Genomic DNA, 20,478 nt, shown 5'->3' with positions numbered 1-20,478 from the left:
GAGAGACGGAATCTAAAACAAAAATCCAGAAAATCACATTGTATGATTTTTAAGTAATTAATTAGCATTTTATTGCATGACATAAGTATTTGATACATCAGAAAAGCAGAACTTAATATTTAGTACAGAAACCTTTGTTTGCAATTACAGAGATCATACGTTTCCTGTAGTTCTTGACCAGGTTTGCACACACTGCAGCAGGGATTTTGGCCCACTCCTCCATACAGACCTTCTCCAGATCCTTCAGGTTTCGGGGCTGTCGCTGGGCAATACGGACTTTCAGCTCCCTCCAAAGATTTTCTATTGGGTTCAGGTCTGGAGACTGGCTAGGCCACTCCGGGACCTTGAGATGCTTCTTACGGAGCCACTCCTTAGTTGCCCTGGCTGTGTGTTGCGGGTCGTTGTCATGCTGGAAGACCCATCCACGACCCATCTTCAATGCTCTTACTGAGGGAAGGAGGTTGTTGGCCAAGATCTCGCGATACATGGCCCCATCCATCCTCCCCTCAATACGGTGCAGTCGTCCTGTCCCCTTTGCAGAAAAGCATCCCCAAAGAATGATGTTTCCACCTCCATGCTTCACGATTGGGATGGTGTTCTTGGGGCTGTACTCATCCTTCTTCTTCCTCCAAACACGGCGAGTGGAGTTTAGACCAAAAAGCTCTATTTTTGTCTCATCAGACCACATGACCTTCACCCATTCCTCCTCTGGATCATCCAGATGGTCATTGGCAAACTTCAGACGGGCCTGGACATGCGCTGGCTTGAGCAGGGGGACCTTGCGTGCGCTGCAGTATTTTAATCCATGACGGCGTAATGTGTTACTAATGGTTTTCTTTGAGACTGTGGTCCCAGCTCTCTTCAGGTCATTGACCAGGTCCTGCCGTGTAGTTCTGGGCTGATCCCTCACCTTCCTCATGATCATTGATGCCCCACGAGGTGAGATCTTGCATGGAGCCCCAGACCGAGGGTGATTGACCGTCATCTTGAACTTCTTCCATTTTCTAATAATTGCGCCAACAGTTGTTGCCTTCTCACCAAGCTGCTTGCCTATTGTCCTGTAGCCCATCCCAGCCTTGTCCAGGTCTACAATTTTATCCCTGATGTCCTTACACAGCTTTCTGGTCTTGGCCATTGTGGAGAGGTTGGAGTCTGTTTGATTGAGTGTGTGGACAGGTGTCTTTTATACAGGTAATGAGTTCAAACAGGTGCAGTTAATACAGGTAATGAGTGGAGAACAGGAGGGCTTCTTAAAGTAAAACTAACAGGTCTGTGAGAGCCGGAATTCTTACTGGTTGGTAGGTGATCAAATACTTATGTCATGCAATAAAATGCAAATTAATTACTTAAAAATCATACAATGTGATTTTCTGGATTTTTGTTTTAGATTCCGCCTCTCACAGTTGAAGTGTACCTATGATAAAAATTACAGACCTCTACATGCTTTGTAAGTAGGAAAACCTGCAAAATTGGCAGTGTATCAAATACTTGTTCTCCCCACTGTATAGGACAAAACACACATCACAACAAGAGAGACAACACAACACTACATAAAGAGAGACCTGGTAACCTCCCTGACCAAGGCTCTTCTCCCCCGAGTGCTCAGTTTGGCCCGGGAGGCCAGCTCTAGGAAGAGTCTTGGTGGTTCTAAACTTCTTCCATTTAAGAATGATGAAGGCCACTATATTCTTGTGGACCTTCAATGCTGCAGACATTTTTTGGTACCTTCCCCAGGTCTGTGTCTCGACATAATCCTGTCTCGGATCTCTATGGACAATTCCTTCGACCTCATGGCTTGGGTTTTGCTCTGACATGCACTGTCAACTGTGGGACCTTATATTGACAGGTGTGTGCCTTTCCAAATCCTGTCCATTCATTTGAATTGACTACAGGTGGACTCCAATCAAGTTGTAGAAACATCTCAAGAATGATCATTGGAAACTCAATGAACTCAATTTCGAGTCTCATAGCAAATACTTATGTAAATAAGGTATGTTTTTTACTCTGAATACATATGTAAAAAATTCTACAAACCTTTTTTCACTTTGTCATTATGGGGTATTGTGTGTAGATTGATGAGAATTAGAATTTTTTGTCCATTTTAGAATAAGGCTGTAACGTAACAAAATGTGGAAAAAGTCAAGAGGCCTGAATAATTTCCGAATGCACTGTATACAGTTATAATATGCCATTTAGTAGACACTTTTATCCAAACTGACTTACAGCCATGCGCGCATACATTTTTTGTATAGGTGGCCCCAGTGGGAATCGAACCCATCATCCATGGGTTGCAAGCACCATGCGCTACTACCTACTGAGCCACATAGGACCAGCACTAATCTTGACTGATAAAAGAACTGGACAGGTGAAAGCAAATCCCCCAATAGACCTGGTACTTATTGCTTTTCACCAGTCAACCAAACCTTTTCAAATCAGTGGAAACAGTGAGGAAAGGAGATGAGGTGAGGCAGCCACTTAACATTGTTGAGATGCACCCTGCACTTTATTACGTGGCTATTGAATTGGGTACAAAAAATTGGTTACTGGCAAAGAAAATAAGCGAAACGGATCTTGTGAAAATTAAGCATAGGAATCTTTCAGATCTGGTTTAGCATTACTTAGGACATTGATGCATCAGTGACAGATCAGTCGTATTGTTCTTGCATTGGGTGCTCTTGGGACTGGTATAAAGGGTTGAGTACATTATAATTATGATACTACATACCTCTTTTCTGAAGTGAAAGCAGTTATTCCATCCACCTTTATTGACCAAATCACATTATACTTACATCATCCAGACTGTTACAGATAAATGGGCCATTAATTCAATGTCTGTTTCTTTTAAAATAATAAAACCGTGTGTTCTCTCATAGCTGCATGTTTCTTCTAAACTGTTCAGCTGGCCAAGCTTGTAATACATGTTTACAGGTACAAATGGTTTATTTGAAGGGGGTATGCACACCACTTTTATGAACCAATCTTAACACCTTTGAGTGTTGCAGTATCGTTCATAACACCACCTTTAAATAAGTCCCCTTTTAGATCCTTATTTATCCATTGTACCACGGAAATGTGACGTGCTATTCAAGCAACAGGCTGTGAGCAGCCGTATCAGCGTTCAAGCATTACCCTTGTAGCAATTTAGAGGTAAAATGTCTTGCTCAAGGCCACATTGGCAGTAGGTGATGGCACCAGACCTGGGCATCTTTCAAATACTTTAAGGAGCTGTGCCTTTTTGGGAAGTAACACAGTTGGTTATGTAATATTTGTCAATGCACCCTACGTAGGTAGCTCTTATGTCACCCTTTATACACCATTCATACAGTATGATAAGCATTGATGATTTGTGAAACATCTATGTCATGCTAAATAAGTAGTTTAATTTAAAATGGTACCCAACTGTCCACCTGAGGTCCCTGGACTGAAAACACACACCAGAAGGGATTTTAAGATACCACTAAAGATGAATAAGCAACTGAACTGGTACACTTGTATGTCGTTTGCTCTACTATACTGGACAAAAATTTACAGTTGAAGTCGGAAGTTTACATACACTTAGGTTGGAGTCATTTAAAACTCGTTTCTCAACCACTCCACAAATTTGTTGTTAACAAACTATAGTTTTGGCAAGTCGGTTAAGACATCTACTTTATGCATGACACAAGTCATTTTTCCAACAATTGTTTACAGACAGATTATTTCACTTATAATTCACTGTATCACAATTCCAGTGGGTCAGAAGTTTACCTACACTAAGTTGACTGCATTCAAACAGCTTGGAAAATTCCAGAAAATGTTGTCATGGCTTTAGAAGCTTCTCATAGGCTAATTGTCATTTGAGTCAATTGGAGGTGTACCTGTGGATGTATTTCAAGGCCTACCTTCAAACTCAGTGCCTCTTTGCTTGACATGGGAAAATCAAAAGAAATCAGCCAAGACCTCAGAAAAAACATTGTAGACCTCCACAAGTCTGGTTCATCCTTGGGAGCAATTTCCAAACGCATGAAGGTACCACATTCATCTGTACAAACAATAGTACGCAAGTATAAACACCATGGGACCACGCAGCCGTCATACCGCTCAGGAAGGAGACACGTTCTCTCTCCTAGAGATGAACGTACTTTGGTGTGAAAAGTGCAAATCAATCCCAGAACAACAGCAGGACCCTGTGAAGATGCTGGAGGAAACAGGTACAAAAGTATATCCACAGTAAAACGAGTCCTATATCGACATAACCTAAAAGGCCGCTTAGCAAGGCAGAAGCCACTGCTCCAAAAGCGGCATAAAAAAGCCAGACTACGGTTTGCAACTGCACATGGGGACAAAGATCGTATTTTTGGAGAAATGTGTGATGAGACAAAAATACAGCGGAGGCTTGCAAGCCGAAGAACACCATCCCAACCGTGAACGCATGGGAGTGGCAGCATCATGTTGTGGGGGTGCTTTGCTGCAGGAGGGACTGGTGCACTTCACAAAATAGATGGCATCATGAGGCAGGAAAATTATGTGGATATATTGAAGCAACATCTCAAGACATCAGTCAGGAAGTTAGAGCTTTGTCGCAAATGGGTCTTCCAAATGGACAATGACCCCAAGCATACTTCCAAAGTTGTGACAAAATTGCTTCAGGACAACAAAGTCACGGTATTGGAGTGGCCATCACAAAGCCCTGACCTCACTCCCATAGAACATTTTTGGCCAGAACTGAAAAAGCGTGTGCGAGCAAGGATGCCTACAAACCTGATTCAGTTACACCAGCTCTGTCAGGAGGAATGGGCCAAAATTCACCCAACTTATTGTGGGAAGCTTGTGGAAGGCTACCCAAAACATTTGACCCAAGTTAAACAATTTAAAGGCAATGCTACCAAATACTAATTGAGTGTATGTAAACTTCTGACCCACTGGGAATTTAATGAAAGAAATAAAAGCTGAAATAAATCATTCTCTACTATTATTCTGACATTTCACATTCTTAAAATAAAGTGGTGATCCTAACTGACCTAAGACAGGGAATTTTTACTAGGCTTAAATGTCTGGAATTGTGAAAAACTGAGTTTAAATGTATTTGGCTAAGGTGTATGTAAACTTCCGACTTCAACTGTAAATGCAACATGCAACAATTAACAATTTTAACCCACTGGGGATCCAGGACCTGCCAATCAGAATTAGTTTTTCCCCACACAAGGGCTTTATTACAGACATAAATACTCCAGTTTCATCAGCTGTCCGGTCTCAGATGATCCTGCAGGTGAAGAAGCCAGATGTGGAGGTCCTGGGCTGGTGTGGTTACACGTGGTCTGGGGTTGTGAGGCCGTTTTGACTTACTGCCAAATTCTCAAAAACGACGTTGGAGGCGGCATATCATACATAAATTAACATTTAATTCTCTAGCAACAGCTCTGGTGGACATTCCTGCAGTCACCATGCCAATTGCACGCTCCCTCAAAACTTGAGACGTGGCATTGTGTTGTGACAATTATCGTTGTCTCTAATTGGGGATCATATTTAAGTTCTCTATTGTTCCCACCTGGGTTGTGGGATATTGTTTGTGTTAGTGTGTTTGGGCACTACGACTTCATGTTCTTTGTAAGTTTTGTTGTTTTGTTTCTAGTTTCACTTTGTATTAAAAAGATGTGGAACTCAATGCACGCTGCGCCTTGGTCCGCTCATTTTGAAGAATGTGACAGAATATCCCACCAACAAAGGACCAAGCAGCGTGAAAATTAGGTAAGGGAGTTTTGGACTTGGGAGGACATGAGAGGACACGAGACCCTTCCTTGGCGGGAGTCGCCAAGGAGCATAGGGGGACAGCGACGACGCCGGGGACCGCGGCCACAGAAACCCAAAGATTATTTTTTGGGGGGGGGGGCACATGGAGCTGGCGGCTGAGCAGAGGGAAGAGTCAGAGACCGTCATGGATGCGATAGAGAAGTGGTCGGTCGACCCAAGGAGAGTGCCAGAGCCCGCCTGGGAATCGATGGAACAGTGTGAGGAAGGATACCGGAGAATGGAGTTAGCTAGGAGTATGCGGCAACGCAGGCGTTTGGAGGAGCTTGTCATCAGTCCGGTGAAACCTGTGCCGGCTCCACACATCAGATCTCGAGTGCGCCTCTCCAGCCCGGTACGTCCTGTGCCTGCTCCTTGCACTCGCAAGAGCCAGAGACCGTCAGGGAGGCAATGGGGAAGTTGGGAGAGAGATGAGAGAGATGTTGTGCAAGTGTGTTCTGCTCAACATCCGACCAGAGGATCCGGTTAGCAGTCTGGTGCAACCTGGACCGGCTCCACGCTTCTGGCCCCCAGTGCGCCACCCCAGTCCGGTACGTCCTGTGTCTCCTCCTCGCACTCGCCCTGAAGTGCTTGTACCCAGTCCGGTGCCACCTGTACGCATTCACAGTCCAGAGCTTCCGGCGACGGTTCCCAGTCCAGAGCTTCCGGCGACGGTTCACAGTCCAGAGCTTCTGGCGACGGTTCCCAGTCCAGAGCTTCCGGCGACGGTTCACAGTCCAGAACTTCCGGCGACGGTTCACAGTCCAGAGCTTCCGGTGACGGTTCACAGTCCAGAGCTTCTGGCGACGTTTCACAGTCCGGAACCTCCGGCGACGGTCCACAGTCTGGAGAGTCCAGGCACGGTGTCCAGACCAGCTCCAGGGCAGGAGCCTACCTCTGCGCCGGTGGCCAGTCCAGGCACGGTATCCAGTCCCGCTCCATGGTGGGAGTCTTCCTCTGCGCCGGACAGTGTTGAAGAAACTAAAGTTTATTCCTCAAACGGGCATGCAAACGACAGGTCAAGGCAGGCATGGGTCAATAATCCAGAGAGGGTGTAAGGTACAGGACAGCAGGCGGGATCAGGTCAGGCAGAGGTCGGTAATCCAGAGTAGTGGGGCAAAGGTACAAGACGATAGGCAGGGTCAGGGCAGGCAGAACGGCCAGAACCGGGAAACAGGCGGGATCAGGGAAACAAAACGCTGGTAGGTTCTACGAACCAAACGAACTGGCAACAAACAGAGAACACAGGTATAAATACATAGGGGATAATGGGGAAGATTGGCGACACCTGGAGGGGGGTGGAGATGAGCACAAAGACAGGTGAAACAGATCAGGCCGTGACAAAAGGAGAAATGCTCACTAAGTTGTGCTCAAAATTTGAGAGAAATAAGCTTTTTGTACATCTGGAACATTTCTGTGATCTTTTATTTCGGCTCATGAAACATGGGACCAACACCTTACATGTTGCATTTATATTTTTGTTCAGTATAAATTATATAGCAGTTTTATTGCAGAGAAAATACAAAAGTATGTGGACACCACTTCAAATGAGTGGATTTGGCTATTTTAGCCACACACGTTGCTAACAGGTGTATAAAATTGAGCCCACAGCCATGCAATCTCCATTGAAATATTAGCAGTAGAATGGCCTTACTGAAGAGCTCAGTGACTTTCAACGTGGCACCGCCATAGGATGCCACCATTCCAACAAGTCAGTTCGTCTAATTTCTGTCCTGCTAGAGTTGCCCCGGACAACTGTAAGTGCTGTTATATTGGGAAGGGGAAACTTCTAGGAGCAACAAGGGCTCAGCCGCAAAGTGGTAGATAACACAAGCTCATAGAATGGGATCGCCGAGTGCTGAAGCAAGTAAAAATTGTCTGTCCTCAGTTGCAACACTCACTACCGAGTTCCAAACTGCCTCTGGAAGCAGCATCAGCACAAGATCTGTTCGTCAGGAGCTTCATGAAATGGGTTTCCATGGCCGAGCAGTGGCAACGCGTTCTCTGGAGTGATGAATCACGCTTCAACATCTGGCAGTCTGACGGGCGAATCTGGGTTTTGGGCAGTGCCAGGAGAATGCTACCTGCCCCCAATGCATAGTGCCAACTGTAAAGTTTGGTGGAGGAGGAATAATGGTCTAGGGCTGTTTTCATGTATTCAGGCTAGACCCCTTAGTTCCAGTGAAGGGAATCTTAACGCTACAGCAGACAATGACATTCTAGACGATTCTGTGCTTCCAACTTCGTGGCAACAGTTTGGGGAAGGCCCTTTCCTGTTTCAACATGACAATGCCCCTGTGCACAAAGCGAGGTCCATACAGAACTGGTTTGTCGAGATCTGTGTGGAAGAACTTGACTGGCCTGCACAGAGCCCTGACCTCAACCCCATCAAACAACTTTGGGTTGAATTGGAACGCTGACTGCGAGCCAGGCCTAATTGCCCAAAATCAGTGCCCGACTTCACTAATGCTCTTGTGGCTGAATGGAAGCAAGTCCCCGCAGTAATGTTCCAACATCTAGTGGAAAGCCTTCCCAGAAGAGTGGAGGCTGTAATAGCAGCAAAGGAGGTACCATCGCCATATTAATGCCCATGACTTTGGAATGAGATGCAGTGCATCTGTTGAGTTAAAGTATTCAGTAAATTATTAGCCAATATTGGAGTCACAATTAATGATAGTTCTAGAAGTTGGCAGCTAAGATATGAGGTGAAGCATATTCAGATAATAATCTGCTGCCATGGATAATAAACCTCACTATCAGGCACATTTATTACATCTCAATCCACTCTTTTAATGGCACCACAAGATTTCTACTGGCATTGTTTCTGCTGGTATTTCTACATGGCATTGTTTCTGCTGGCATTTCTACTGGCATCGTTCTCAGTGAATTTCATAAAAATACTGGAATATTTTAAAAAGTTATCCTTTTTAGATAAAACTATACTAAATATATTCACATGCCACCAAATAATTGATTAAAACACAGTTTTACAAAGAAGTTCCACAGTAGCCTCAGCAGCACTCTGTAGGTTAGCACCATAGTGTAGCTGGAGGACAGCAAGCTTCTGTCCTCATCTGGGTACATTGACTTCAATACAAAACCTAGGAGGCTCATGGTTTCCACCCCCTTCCATAGACTTACACAGTAATTGTAACAACTTCTGGAGGATGTCCTCCAACCTATCCGAGCTCTTGCAGCATAAACTGACATGTTGTCCACCCAATCAAAATATCACAGAATGAATCTAGTACTGAAAGCATAAGATTCAGTTAGCTAGAACTGCAGTGCATATAATGTGGTGAGTAGATGACTCAAAGAGAGAGAAAGACAATATTTGAACAGTTTTTAACAAATTAATTTCTTCCAAAATTGAGACGCGAGAGATTTTTTTTAAACTTTCACACAGCTAGAAAATGCAGCTAGCTAGTTTAGCCTACTCAAACACCCAGCTCAAACAGAGAGGGATGCTATGTTATCTAGCTGGCTATGACTATCCAACGGTGGAACTCTTCCAAGTCAAGGTAAGCTTTTGGTTTCATTCATTTATTGCCACCGGGGCCCACTTGTGTAACTGCTAAACTGCTTTCTGACTGTACACTGTACTGCATGATTGTAGCTAGCAAGTTTACTAATGCATTAGTTCTAGTAGCTATATTAACTATGACGTGACAATGCTGTAGGCTGTGTGCAGTTAGCGGTCATGATGTGAAGGTTAGGTATGGAAAGTTTATTTTTTTGCCTGGTCACATACTGATGTGTTGTGCACTGAAGTCCACAAGCGAAGGGAAAAGGTGAGAGGATGAGAGCACGTAGATAGTTGCGAGAAGGAATTATATATACAACAAGCAAAGTGTTCACGCTGATATGAAAAGCGACCTGTGTTTGCTTGTGATCATGGGTGTATTCATTCCACCGATTCTGTTAAAATGTTTCATAATCATAAGCAAACAGAATGAAACAGAGATAAAAATACCTGAATTTGTCCAACAGAAATTCACATTTGCAAGTGTTGGACTACTGATTACTCCCTAGATCAGCTAGATGCAGGTAAGTGTGTGCAATGCGGTATTGAATGTGTCACTGTCTGTCCCATTGAATAGTAAATGATCCAGGTTGTAAACTTTCATTCATAGGCTAGGTTGTAGAAAACTCATGATGGGTATGGGGAAAATGTTAGTATCATATATTAGCCTAAACTTAGCGATGATACATTGAGCTGGGTGAATGGAATATGAATGACAGTCATCCAATATGCTGTAATTGAAATAAGGATATGCTTAAACTGCACTAACCACCACTGGTGTGGGTATGGTCAAATATGCAAGCATGTGTGCCTTTCTCCACATGGAATTCAAAAGTGAACAGAATGCATATACATTTTAGGGACCAAATTTTGCACAGTGTTAGGTTGGACACATTACATTTTTAACAATGCTTTTTCGGGATAAAAACTGGTTCATTACATCCGCCGTGGGGCCAGTTTCATAATATTACCATATGTCCCAGCTGCTTGCCGTAGTTTTGAAGTAATCACAAAAAAACAGGCCTTATTTCAGGGCATTTTTCACTTTGCCAGCTCCTACTGTATTATTTTGAGCACCGTGGCACCAACTCGCACTCCGAACGTTCTATTCCCAGTTTATTGTTCTACGTTACAATGCCTGCTTTGCTATTGATGGCAATGAGACCTGCCCACGTTGCCGATAGTTAAAATGTAAACAACAACAAAAAATGACTCATGGAACTCTGAGGTTGTCCCATTGTTTACTATAGGGAAATATAGGTATGTCTGTCTATTTTGCCAAATATCTTGCAATGTGTATATTTAGAGTTGTTCAAATTGGACCCCATTTTAAACATGATAATTGTTATGTGTGTAAGATGGCACGGTGAAGCCATCTGTTGGTAAATGTTAATTACTGCAACTCCAGTGTTTTTACCGGTGTGCTTGAAGCTCAGTGGATATTGGAGCACAAACTGTGATACGTTTAGAGGTGAATGGGAGGATTATGCACTAGCAACGGGACTTCGGGAAAAGGACGATGAGGTAGTGGCTTCCACTTTGAGGACCATAATGGGAACTGAATGCCGACACGTATACAAACACAATCTGAACTTAACAGCAGCTCAGCAAGGTAACGCAACAGCTATTCTTGATGCTCTTGAACATTACTTTAAGCCAGCGAAGAACGTTATCTACGAGTGTTATGTTTTCGGTTGTTGCAAACAGCAGGACGGGGAGTCCATTGACAGCTTTGTCACTAGGTTAAGGGAAAAGGCAGCTACATGAGACTATGGTGCTTTAGGAGATGAACCGATCAGAGATAAGATTGTGCTTGGCATAACTGATGAGGGCACGCGCAGACGTTTGCTGAGAGAACGTGACCTGAAGCTGGTCTTGACAGTGGAGACATGCCTTGCAGCGGAGCTTTCTGATATACAGATAAGGTCCATGGAGCTAAGAAGGCAACATATGGACAATGTCAATGCTACATTCAGGCAGCCAGTAAAGAAATTCCCCTTTGCCACAGCAAATGCTAATACTACAGCCAACTCTGCAGTAGACAACCCCAATACTTGCCGATATTGTGGCATTTCTCATGGACGGGGAAAAGAACACTGCCCAGCCTATGGAAAAATATGCAAATCCTGTGATACACCTAATCACTTCGCAAGGGTCTGCCTGAAAAGCAAGACAAAGGAGGGTAAAGTGCACTCCATTGAAACAAACACAGATGAAGGGAACAACAGCACTAAGGATGTATATGCTAGCGAGTGCATAGAGTCAGTGAGGGCAAAAGGAAAAAAGTGTTTTGTAACTCTAATACTTAATAATAAACCACATCAATGCCAGCTAGATTCAGGGGCCACATGTAACGTTATGAGCCTTAAAGTTTAAAGGAGGCTCGCACCCAGAGACAATCTCACACAGAGTAGCACCAAGCTGAAACTGTATTCAGGCCAGTTCATGACCTCTTTAGGCCTGTTTGTGACAGATTGTGTTTTACGTGGCCAGAAACACACCCTTGAGTTTGAAATAGTTGAGGCTAGTCAACAGCCATTACTGTCAGCTTCTACATGCGAGCGCCTTGGGCTTATTAACTTTACCATCCCAGCTGATCTTAACATTATAGACAAAGTCCAGGCTGGGCCCCCGAGCAAGGAGACACTCGTAAGCAAATACCATGTCTTCAACGCACCGGTCGAGTCAGTTCCCGGCCAAGTGCACTTTGAGTTGGACGCAGCAATCCAGCCTGTCCAGTGTGCACCCCGCAATGTACCAGTGGCCATGAAAGCAGCTACGAAGGCTCAGCTTGACAAATACAAAACAGATGGCCACATCCTATCCGTCACCGAGCCTACAGACAGGATAAGTATTATGGTTATCGTCAAGAAACCAGACAAGCTACGGATATGCATTGATCCTAAACACCTCAACCGGGCTCTGCGACGTTCACATTACATTATGCCCACGTTGGAAGATGTTCTTTACAAGCTCCCGAAGACCAGAGTCTTCACGCTCGTGGACGCCAGAGATGCTTTCCTGCAGTGCAAGCTTGACGAGCCCAGCAGCTACATGACCACCTTTTGGACACCCTGGGGTAGGAAGAGGTGGTTGAAGCTCCCATTTGGGGTATCTGTGGCTCCAGAGGTGTATCAGAGGAAACAGCACGAGCTGTTGATGGGACTCAGTGGCGTGGAACCCATAGCAGATGACATCCTTGTAGTGGGCTGTGGGGACAGTGATGAGGAGGCAAAATGTGACCATGACGCCAACCTGCTGGCCCTGATGGACAGATGCAGACAAGTCAAGCTAAGGCTAAGCATAAAAAAGCTTCAGTTTAAAGTGCCAGAGGTCCGCTTTCATGGGCACATCTTGTCCTCCTCTGGATTGAAGGCGGATCCTGAGAAAGTGAAGGATGTCTTGGAAATGCCCCCCCCCCCCCTCCCCATGTGACGTGAAGGCAGTGCAGTGCTTCGTCGGATTCGTCACCTACCTGGCCAAGTTCCTACCGCGGCTCTCTGAAGTCCGTGAGCCACTAAGGAGGCTCATGGACAAGGACACCATCTGGCATTGGCTCCCAAATTACGACGCAGCGGTGAGGGAAATAAAACAACTGGTCACCCAGACACCTGTACTGCAATACTACGAAGTGTCAAAACCTGTCACAATTCAGAGTGACTCGAGCCAGTATAGACTTGGCTGTTGCCTCGTGCAGGATGGCCAGCCTGTGGCATTCGCCTCTAGGGCACTCACTCCAACGGAGCAGAACTATGCCCAGATAGAGAAGGAGTGCCTCACCATTGTGTTTGCATGCCAACTCTTCCACCACTACCTGTACGGGCATTACATTACATTACATTACCGCAGAGACAGATCACAAGCCCCTTATTGCTATATTCAGCAAGCCTCTCCTGAATGCCCTGAAACGACTGCAGAGCATGTTACTTGCCCTACAAAACTACAACCTCAAGGTAGTGTATAAGCCAGGACCAGAGATGTATGTGAGTGACACGCTCAGCAGGGCTACTGCATCAGGCACACACACACACACTCCATGCATGAACAACACGCAGTGTGGAGCTTACAAACAGAGCAAGTGGATGTTGAACACATCAACCAGGCTGACTACCTCAATGTTACGGACCAGCACCTTATACAAATCAGACAGCACACAGACGAGCAACTCCAGGCATTGAGGTCTGTGATTCTGATGGGCTGGCCCGACTGCAAGAAAGAAACTGCTTTAGCCGTCAGAGAATATTGGCCAGTCAAAGAGGAGCTCAGTGTTCAAAACTGAGTAATATTCAAGGGTCAGAGAGTTGTTATTCCCCAGTCACTGCGCCTGAGATGTTGGCGCGCGTGCACTCAAGTCACATAGCAGGTGAGGCCTGTTACAGGCAAGCACGTGACACAATGTATTGGTCAGGAATGCAGAGTGAAATCAAAGACTATGTCAGTAAATGCACAATCTGCAATGAATACGCTATTGAGCAACAGAGAGAGACGATGACCCACGAGCTACCGATGCGCCTCTGGCAGATAGTACGTTTAGATCTCTTCCAGCACAGTGGCAAAGACTTTCTGCTGGTAGTCGATCATTACTCAGACTTCTGGGAGATTGACCTCCTCCCCGACCTCTCAGCAGAGACAACGATCAAACACTGCAAGGCTCAGTTTGCCTGCTATGGCCAGCCAGATAGGTCATTTCAGATAATGGACCCCAATTCTTTGACAGAAGGCATGGATAGCAGCCCGGCCTGCTCCCTCGCCCATCAATACTCCCCTTAGACAGTCAGGTGACACGCATGTGCGGGAACCCGCAGTCCTCGCAGACAAGCCCCCTGTCTTTTTACGCTGCGGGCGTCTGTCCCAGCCACCAAAAATACTTAATCTGTAGGTTTCCCATTAGGGATTGTTGACAGACAGAGATAAAAGTAAAGAGGGAACACATTTTGATAAAGTTGTTACCTGGGGGGAAAAAAACAAAAAGGAACTAAAATGTTAATGTTGGGAATTATTACTAGGTTTGTTTTGTTAGTGGAAAAGCTGCAGCAGACAGTCTTCGTACACAATGTACTTCCTCACCGTGTGAACAGGTGTGTCAGGGACTCTGTAATATTTATAAGTTGCCGCTATGAGGTACACTTTTCACTGTCTACATGTAGTATTTTAGCACAGCAATATAGTTCACTGATCAAATGGGTCAGTACAACAATGGCCGGCCCGTTCATTAGGCAGGATTAGGCGGCCACCTACGGTAGCTGATTGACAGGGTGGCATTTTGTGAGCTAAACTGACCAAGACGTGTCTACAACAACACATAAAACCTCACATAATTCTGCCCCAAAACAATGACAATTTCTCTCAGACCATGTGTAACCCCACCAGCCCAGGACCTTCACATCCGGCTTCTTCACCTGTGGGATCGTCTTGAGACCAGCCAGCTGATGAAACGACGTTTGAAAAACGGAATAATTTCTGCACAATAATGCAAAATTTGCATGTTAGGTATGCTTTCAAACTTGTTTGTTTGGATTCTTGCAGTGATTCCAAAACCACTGCAAGAACATAACATCTCTGCAGGTGTTTTAGGGACTCTGCAAGAATCCAAACGAACTGAAGTTTCCTGCGGCGTTCATGTTTTTCCAAATTGATAACTTGAACTGCTATGAACGCACTGAGGTCGGAAATGTCCTAGTCGGAATATCCAAGTGTTGGAAGAAGAGAGAAAATGCTTAAAGTGAGAATATGTTTTTTTTCTTCAATAATCTACCTAATGCCCATGTGTTATTTGGGGTATTTCTTAAATTTTTCTATCATCTATTTCAGCCCCAAGTGCCACTAGAGGGCACTATAATATATATTAAAAGAAATATCACCTAACAGGAATAATAGTGCCCTCTGGGGCTACCTCTATTGCAGCCACTCGCGGGCCTATTGCAGTGACATTTTATTCATAGGAATAGGCTCCACTGTATCATTCATATTTCATCCATTTGGTCTTTGTCAGGATTACTGTCATTCTCTGACATGATAAATGTACTTGTAATGACAAAACAATTAAAATTCATACATTTTTAAGCTAAAAACCAACCTAAAAACTCAAAATTCATGTCGTCACTGAAACTGCCCTTTAATTACCCTTAGGAATGCAATAGCCTTCCAACTGAGATCTAGGATTCCACATGTACTGAAAACTGGGACAACATGGTCTTGCTGTCTCTGCCTGGCCGGTTCCCCTCTCTCCACTGGGATTCTCTGCCTCCAACCCTATTACAGGGGCTGAGTCACTGGCTTACTGGGAGGGGTGCGTCACTTGAGTGGGTTGAGTCATTGACGTGATCTTCCTGTCTGGGTTGGCGCCCCCCCCCCCCCTTGGGTTGTGCCGTGGCGGAGATCTTTGTGGGCTATACTCGGCCTTGTCTCAGGATGGTAAGTTGGTGGTTGAAGATATCCCTCTAGTGGTGTGGGGGCTGTGCTTTGGCAAGGTGGGTGGGGTTATATCCTGCCTGTTTGGCCCTGTCCGGGGGTATCGTTGGCCAGTCTGTTATATCTGGAGTATTTCTCCTGTCTAATCCGTTGTCCTGTGTGAATTTAAGTATGCTCTCTTTCTCTCTTTCTTTCTCTCTTTCTTTCTCTGTCTCGGAGGGCCTGAGCCCTAGGACCATGCCTCAGGACTACCTGGCCTGATGACTCCTTGCTGTCCCCAGTCCACCTGGCCGTGCTGCTGCTCCAGTTTCAACTGTTCTGCCTGCGGCTATGGAATCCTGACCTGTTCACCGAACGTGCTACCTGTCCCAGACCTGCTGTTTTCAACTCTCTAGAGACAGCAGGAGCGGTAGAGATACTCTGAATGATCGGCTATGAAAAGCCAACTGACATTTACTCCTAAGGTGCTGAACTGTTGCACCCTCGACATCCACTGTGATTATTTTTATTTGACCCTGCTGGTCACCTATGAACATTTGAACATCTTGGCCATGTTTTGTTATAATCTCCACCTGGCACAGCCAGAAGAAGACTGGCCACCCCTCATAGCCTGGTTCCTCTCCAGGTTTCTTCCTAGGTTCTGGCCTTTCTAGGGAGTTTTTCCTAGCCACCGTGCTTCTATACCTGCAATGCTTGCTGTTTGGGGTTTTAGGCTGGGTACAGCACTTTGAGATATCAGCTGATGTAAGAAGGGCTTTATAAATACATTTGATTTTGCTGCAAATGGATGACCACACCCTCTGGAGACAACTGTTACCCACGCGCAGTTTGACAACCTTACCATCCAACTGAAGCAGCAGGAGCTCTACGACGCACATCAGCCTGAAGGTTGCTCTAAAGTTCCTCTGATCAATGAAGTCCTGGGGCCTCATTTATGAATCATGCATAGGCACAAATCTGTGCATAAACCATGCATGGAATTATTTCCACTCAAAGTGTGAGATTTATCGATATGAACATTTGCTTGAGAGTGTGCATAAATTTACGCACAGCCATGACAATGCATACGCACAGTGCCAAGCAGTGGAATAAGGGAACTGCTTGTCAAGTGTAGAATGGTGAAAATACTGTATCTGTTGAAAATGTCTGAAATTGTAAGAGTAATGAAATTTTTCGATTTCCATTGTGAATTCATGCAACATAACTTCACAGGCTATATCATATCATTTGACCACAGTGAGTGCATTTGTTACGTTAAATCCATACAAAGTACAGTAATTTGTTCAATTTGAGGCACGTGTGAAAGTGACAAACCATTGTTGAAATACTATAACAATGTGATAATGGGAAATCGAATGAGAGATGGCTGATCTTCCTCTGTTGGAAGATTTGGCACACGCTGCAGAGAGCAGGGTTTTAGAGACAGGTGCTAACCTAACCCTAACCCTAACCCACAACGTACAGATTGGTTTTGGGAAACAAAATCTCCTAGGATTTTTGCGAGGATTTAAGACCTGCTTTAGAAAAGTAAATGCATGCTTTTCCAGTGCACTTCCAAGTGCTATCCATCCTCGGCTTTTTGGCAATGGGCACTTTTCATCAGCAGCTTGCCCATCGGCATCTCACAGCCCTCAATGAGACATTGTTTTGCATGCAATCATCAGCAAAACAAACAGTATCATACAATTTCCATACACCATTATACAACAGGTTGAAGTCGAGGGGTTTCTTTGCCATCAATGGGTTCCTAAAACATTAATTGAGCAGTGGCGACCCGTCATTCAGGGCAGGTGGGGAAGATCCCCATCTGTTTTGAGCCCCACCTGTTTAGCAAAAAAATGTATTACAATATTTTTTTGTTGTTGCCTGTTTCGCATGTTATTTTGGCATTAATACGTGTCACATATCAGTTTGCAAACAATCCCAAAAATATTTTATTAAGTTAATAAAGCCGCCTACAAACATGGTCTCTTTTTTGAGTAAGGCAGCTCCAAAATGCAGGTGTTTCAGCCTAGCTCAGTGCTTTCTGTGGTAGTGGGGCAGCCAGTGGAAAATACAGAGCATAGGGGTTGGTAATTTTCTGTAGTTGCACCGTGATGGGCTCAGTGTTCTGTCACTCATGGGGACACTGTCACCAAAAAATCTTCAGGGAGAGCTAAGTTCAAGTCCCCTTGGTTGCTGCCATAGATTTACAATAGAAGTGCCTATCCAAGAAGGCTCAGGTCATTGGCAATAAATAAAATATCTACAGTAGCTTTGGTTGGACTAATGTCAAAATCAAAATCTTAGCTAGCAAGCTTGACAAGCAGTCATCATGAATCACGTCGACAATCTACTGGCAAATCCCTTTCAATCCTTGTCATGTGAAGATAAATTGTAGCTAAAAATGTATTGGTGCTCATCAGCCATAAACATTACATAAGTTGGAAATTGCAAATTCAATAATAAGTGGTTTGGAAGGAATCAGTGGCTAACTGCAAGCTTTTCAAAGCAATCACTATTTTTCTTCCCCTGCCTGATCTTCGGTGGAGAGGGTGTGTGGTCAAAGTCTGGGTTTAAGGCTCTCTTTTCCAAGATTAAAAGGATAAACATTCACACTAACACCATGGGTGTCACGGTCGTGATAATGGACGGACCAAGGCGCAGCGTGATTAGAGTTCCACATCTTTATTTAAAGTGAAACTTCAACAAAACAATAAACAAACAACGAAACGTGACCTACATGGTGCAACAGGCACATACACAAAACAATATCCCACAATGCAGGTGGGAACAGGGACACCTTAAGTATGATCCCCAATTAGAGACAACGATAATCAGCTGCCTCTAATTGGGAACCATACTCAAACCCACACGTAGAAATATAATCGACTAGAACACCCACTAGTCACGCCCTGAACTACAACATCATAGAGAACCCCGAGGGCTCTCTATGGTCAGGGCGTGACAGTACCCCCCCCAAAGGTGCTGACTCCGGCCGCAAAACCTGAAACCAAATGGGGAGGGTTAGGGGGAGTTGACTCGCGTCGGTGGCGGCTCCGGTGCGGGTCTTTGGCCCCGCCCAGACCATGGGTCCGGCCATGGAGCAGGACTGGACGCAGTGCTTGGACTGGGCACCGGCGCAGAGGAAGGCTCCGGCCTTGGAGTGGTATTGGATGCCGTGTCTGGACTGGGCACTGGCGCAGAGGAAGGGTTCCGGACATGGAGCTGGGTTGGCCGCCGTGCCTGGACTGGGCACCGGCGCAGAGGAAGGCTCCTGCCATGGAGCAGGACTGGACACCGTGCCTGGACTGGGCATCGGCGCAGAGGAAGACTCCGGCCTTGGAACGGAACTGGACACCGTGCCTGGACTGGGCATCGGCACAGAGGAAGGCTCCTGCCATGGAGCGGGACTGGACACCGTGCCTGGACTGGGCATCGGCGCAGAGGAAGGCTCCTGCCATGGAACGGGATTGGACACCGTGCCTGGACTGGAGAGGCGCACTGGAGGCCTGGTGCGTGGAGCCGGCACAGGTTGCACCGGACTGATGGCACGCTCCTCAGGGCGAGTGCGGGGAGCCGGCACAGGACGTACCGGGCTGGGGAGGCGCACTGGAGGCCTGGTGCGTGGAGCCGGCACAGGTGGCACCGTACTGATGGCACGCTCCTCAGGGCGAGTGCGGGGAGCCGGCACAGGACGTAGCGGGCTGGGGAGGAGCACTGGAGGCCTGCTGCGTGATGCCGGCACAGGTGGCACCGGACTGTTGACATGCTTTTCAGGACGAGTGCGAGGAACCGGCACAGGACATACCGTGCTGGGAAGGCGCTCTTCAGGGCGAATGCGCTGCAGAATACACCTCACCAACAGATCTCTCCGATCTCTGTCTCCCAACTGCTCCATCGCCTCCCTGACGGTCTCTGGCTCTTCAGGGCGAGTGCGAGGAACCGGCACAGGACGTACCGGGCTGAGAAGGCGCACTGGAGGCCTGGTGCGTGGAGCCGGCACAGATGGCACCGAACTGGTGACACTCTCTTCAGCACGCTTGCGCTGCAGCATGCTCCTCGCTAACACCTCTCTCCGGTATACCTCATTAAATTCCTCCACCGACTCCCACACGGGCTCTGGCACTCTCTGCTGCTCATCCGACCGCCCCTTGTGCCCCCCCCCCCCCAAGATTTTTGGGGAGGGGGGGCCTCCCCAAAAATCTTGGGGTTTCTGTGGCCGCGGACCCCAGGGTCGTCGCTGTCCCTCCAGATTCCTCTGCGATTCTCTCCAAGGAAGGGCCTCGCATCCTCCCATTATCTCTTCCATTGTCCAACTCCCTTTATCCTCCATGGTACGCTGCTTGGTCCTTTCGTGGTGGGATATTCTGTCACGGTCGTGATAATGGACGGACCAAGGCGCAGCGTGATTAGAGTTCCACATCTTTATTTAAAGTTAAACTTCAACAAAACAATAAACAAACAACGAAATGTGACCTATGTGGTGCAACAAGCACATACACAAAACAATATCCCACAATGCAGGTGCGAACAGGGACACCTTAAGTATGATCCCCAATTAGAGACAATGATAATCAGCTGCCTCTAATTGGGAACCATACTCAAACCCACACATAGAAATATAATCGACTAGAACACCCCCTAGTCACGCCCTGAACTACAACACCATAGAGAACCCTGAGGGTTCTATGGTCAGGGCGTGACAATGAGCCAGAAAAGGGACAATACATTGGCCATGCTGTCAATCCAGCATGATTTCTGCAGCGTTCAAAACACCTGGATACTCAGAACTGGGA

The sequence above is a fragment of the Salvelinus alpinus genome, chromosome 32 (assembly GCF_045679555.1).
Source record: "Salvelinus alpinus chromosome 32, SLU_Salpinus.1, whole genome shotgun sequence".
Taxonomy (NCBI): Eukaryota; Metazoa; Chordata; class Actinopteri; order Salmoniformes; family Salmonidae; genus Salvelinus; species Salvelinus alpinus.
Note: the sequence above shows the minus strand (reverse complement) of the source record.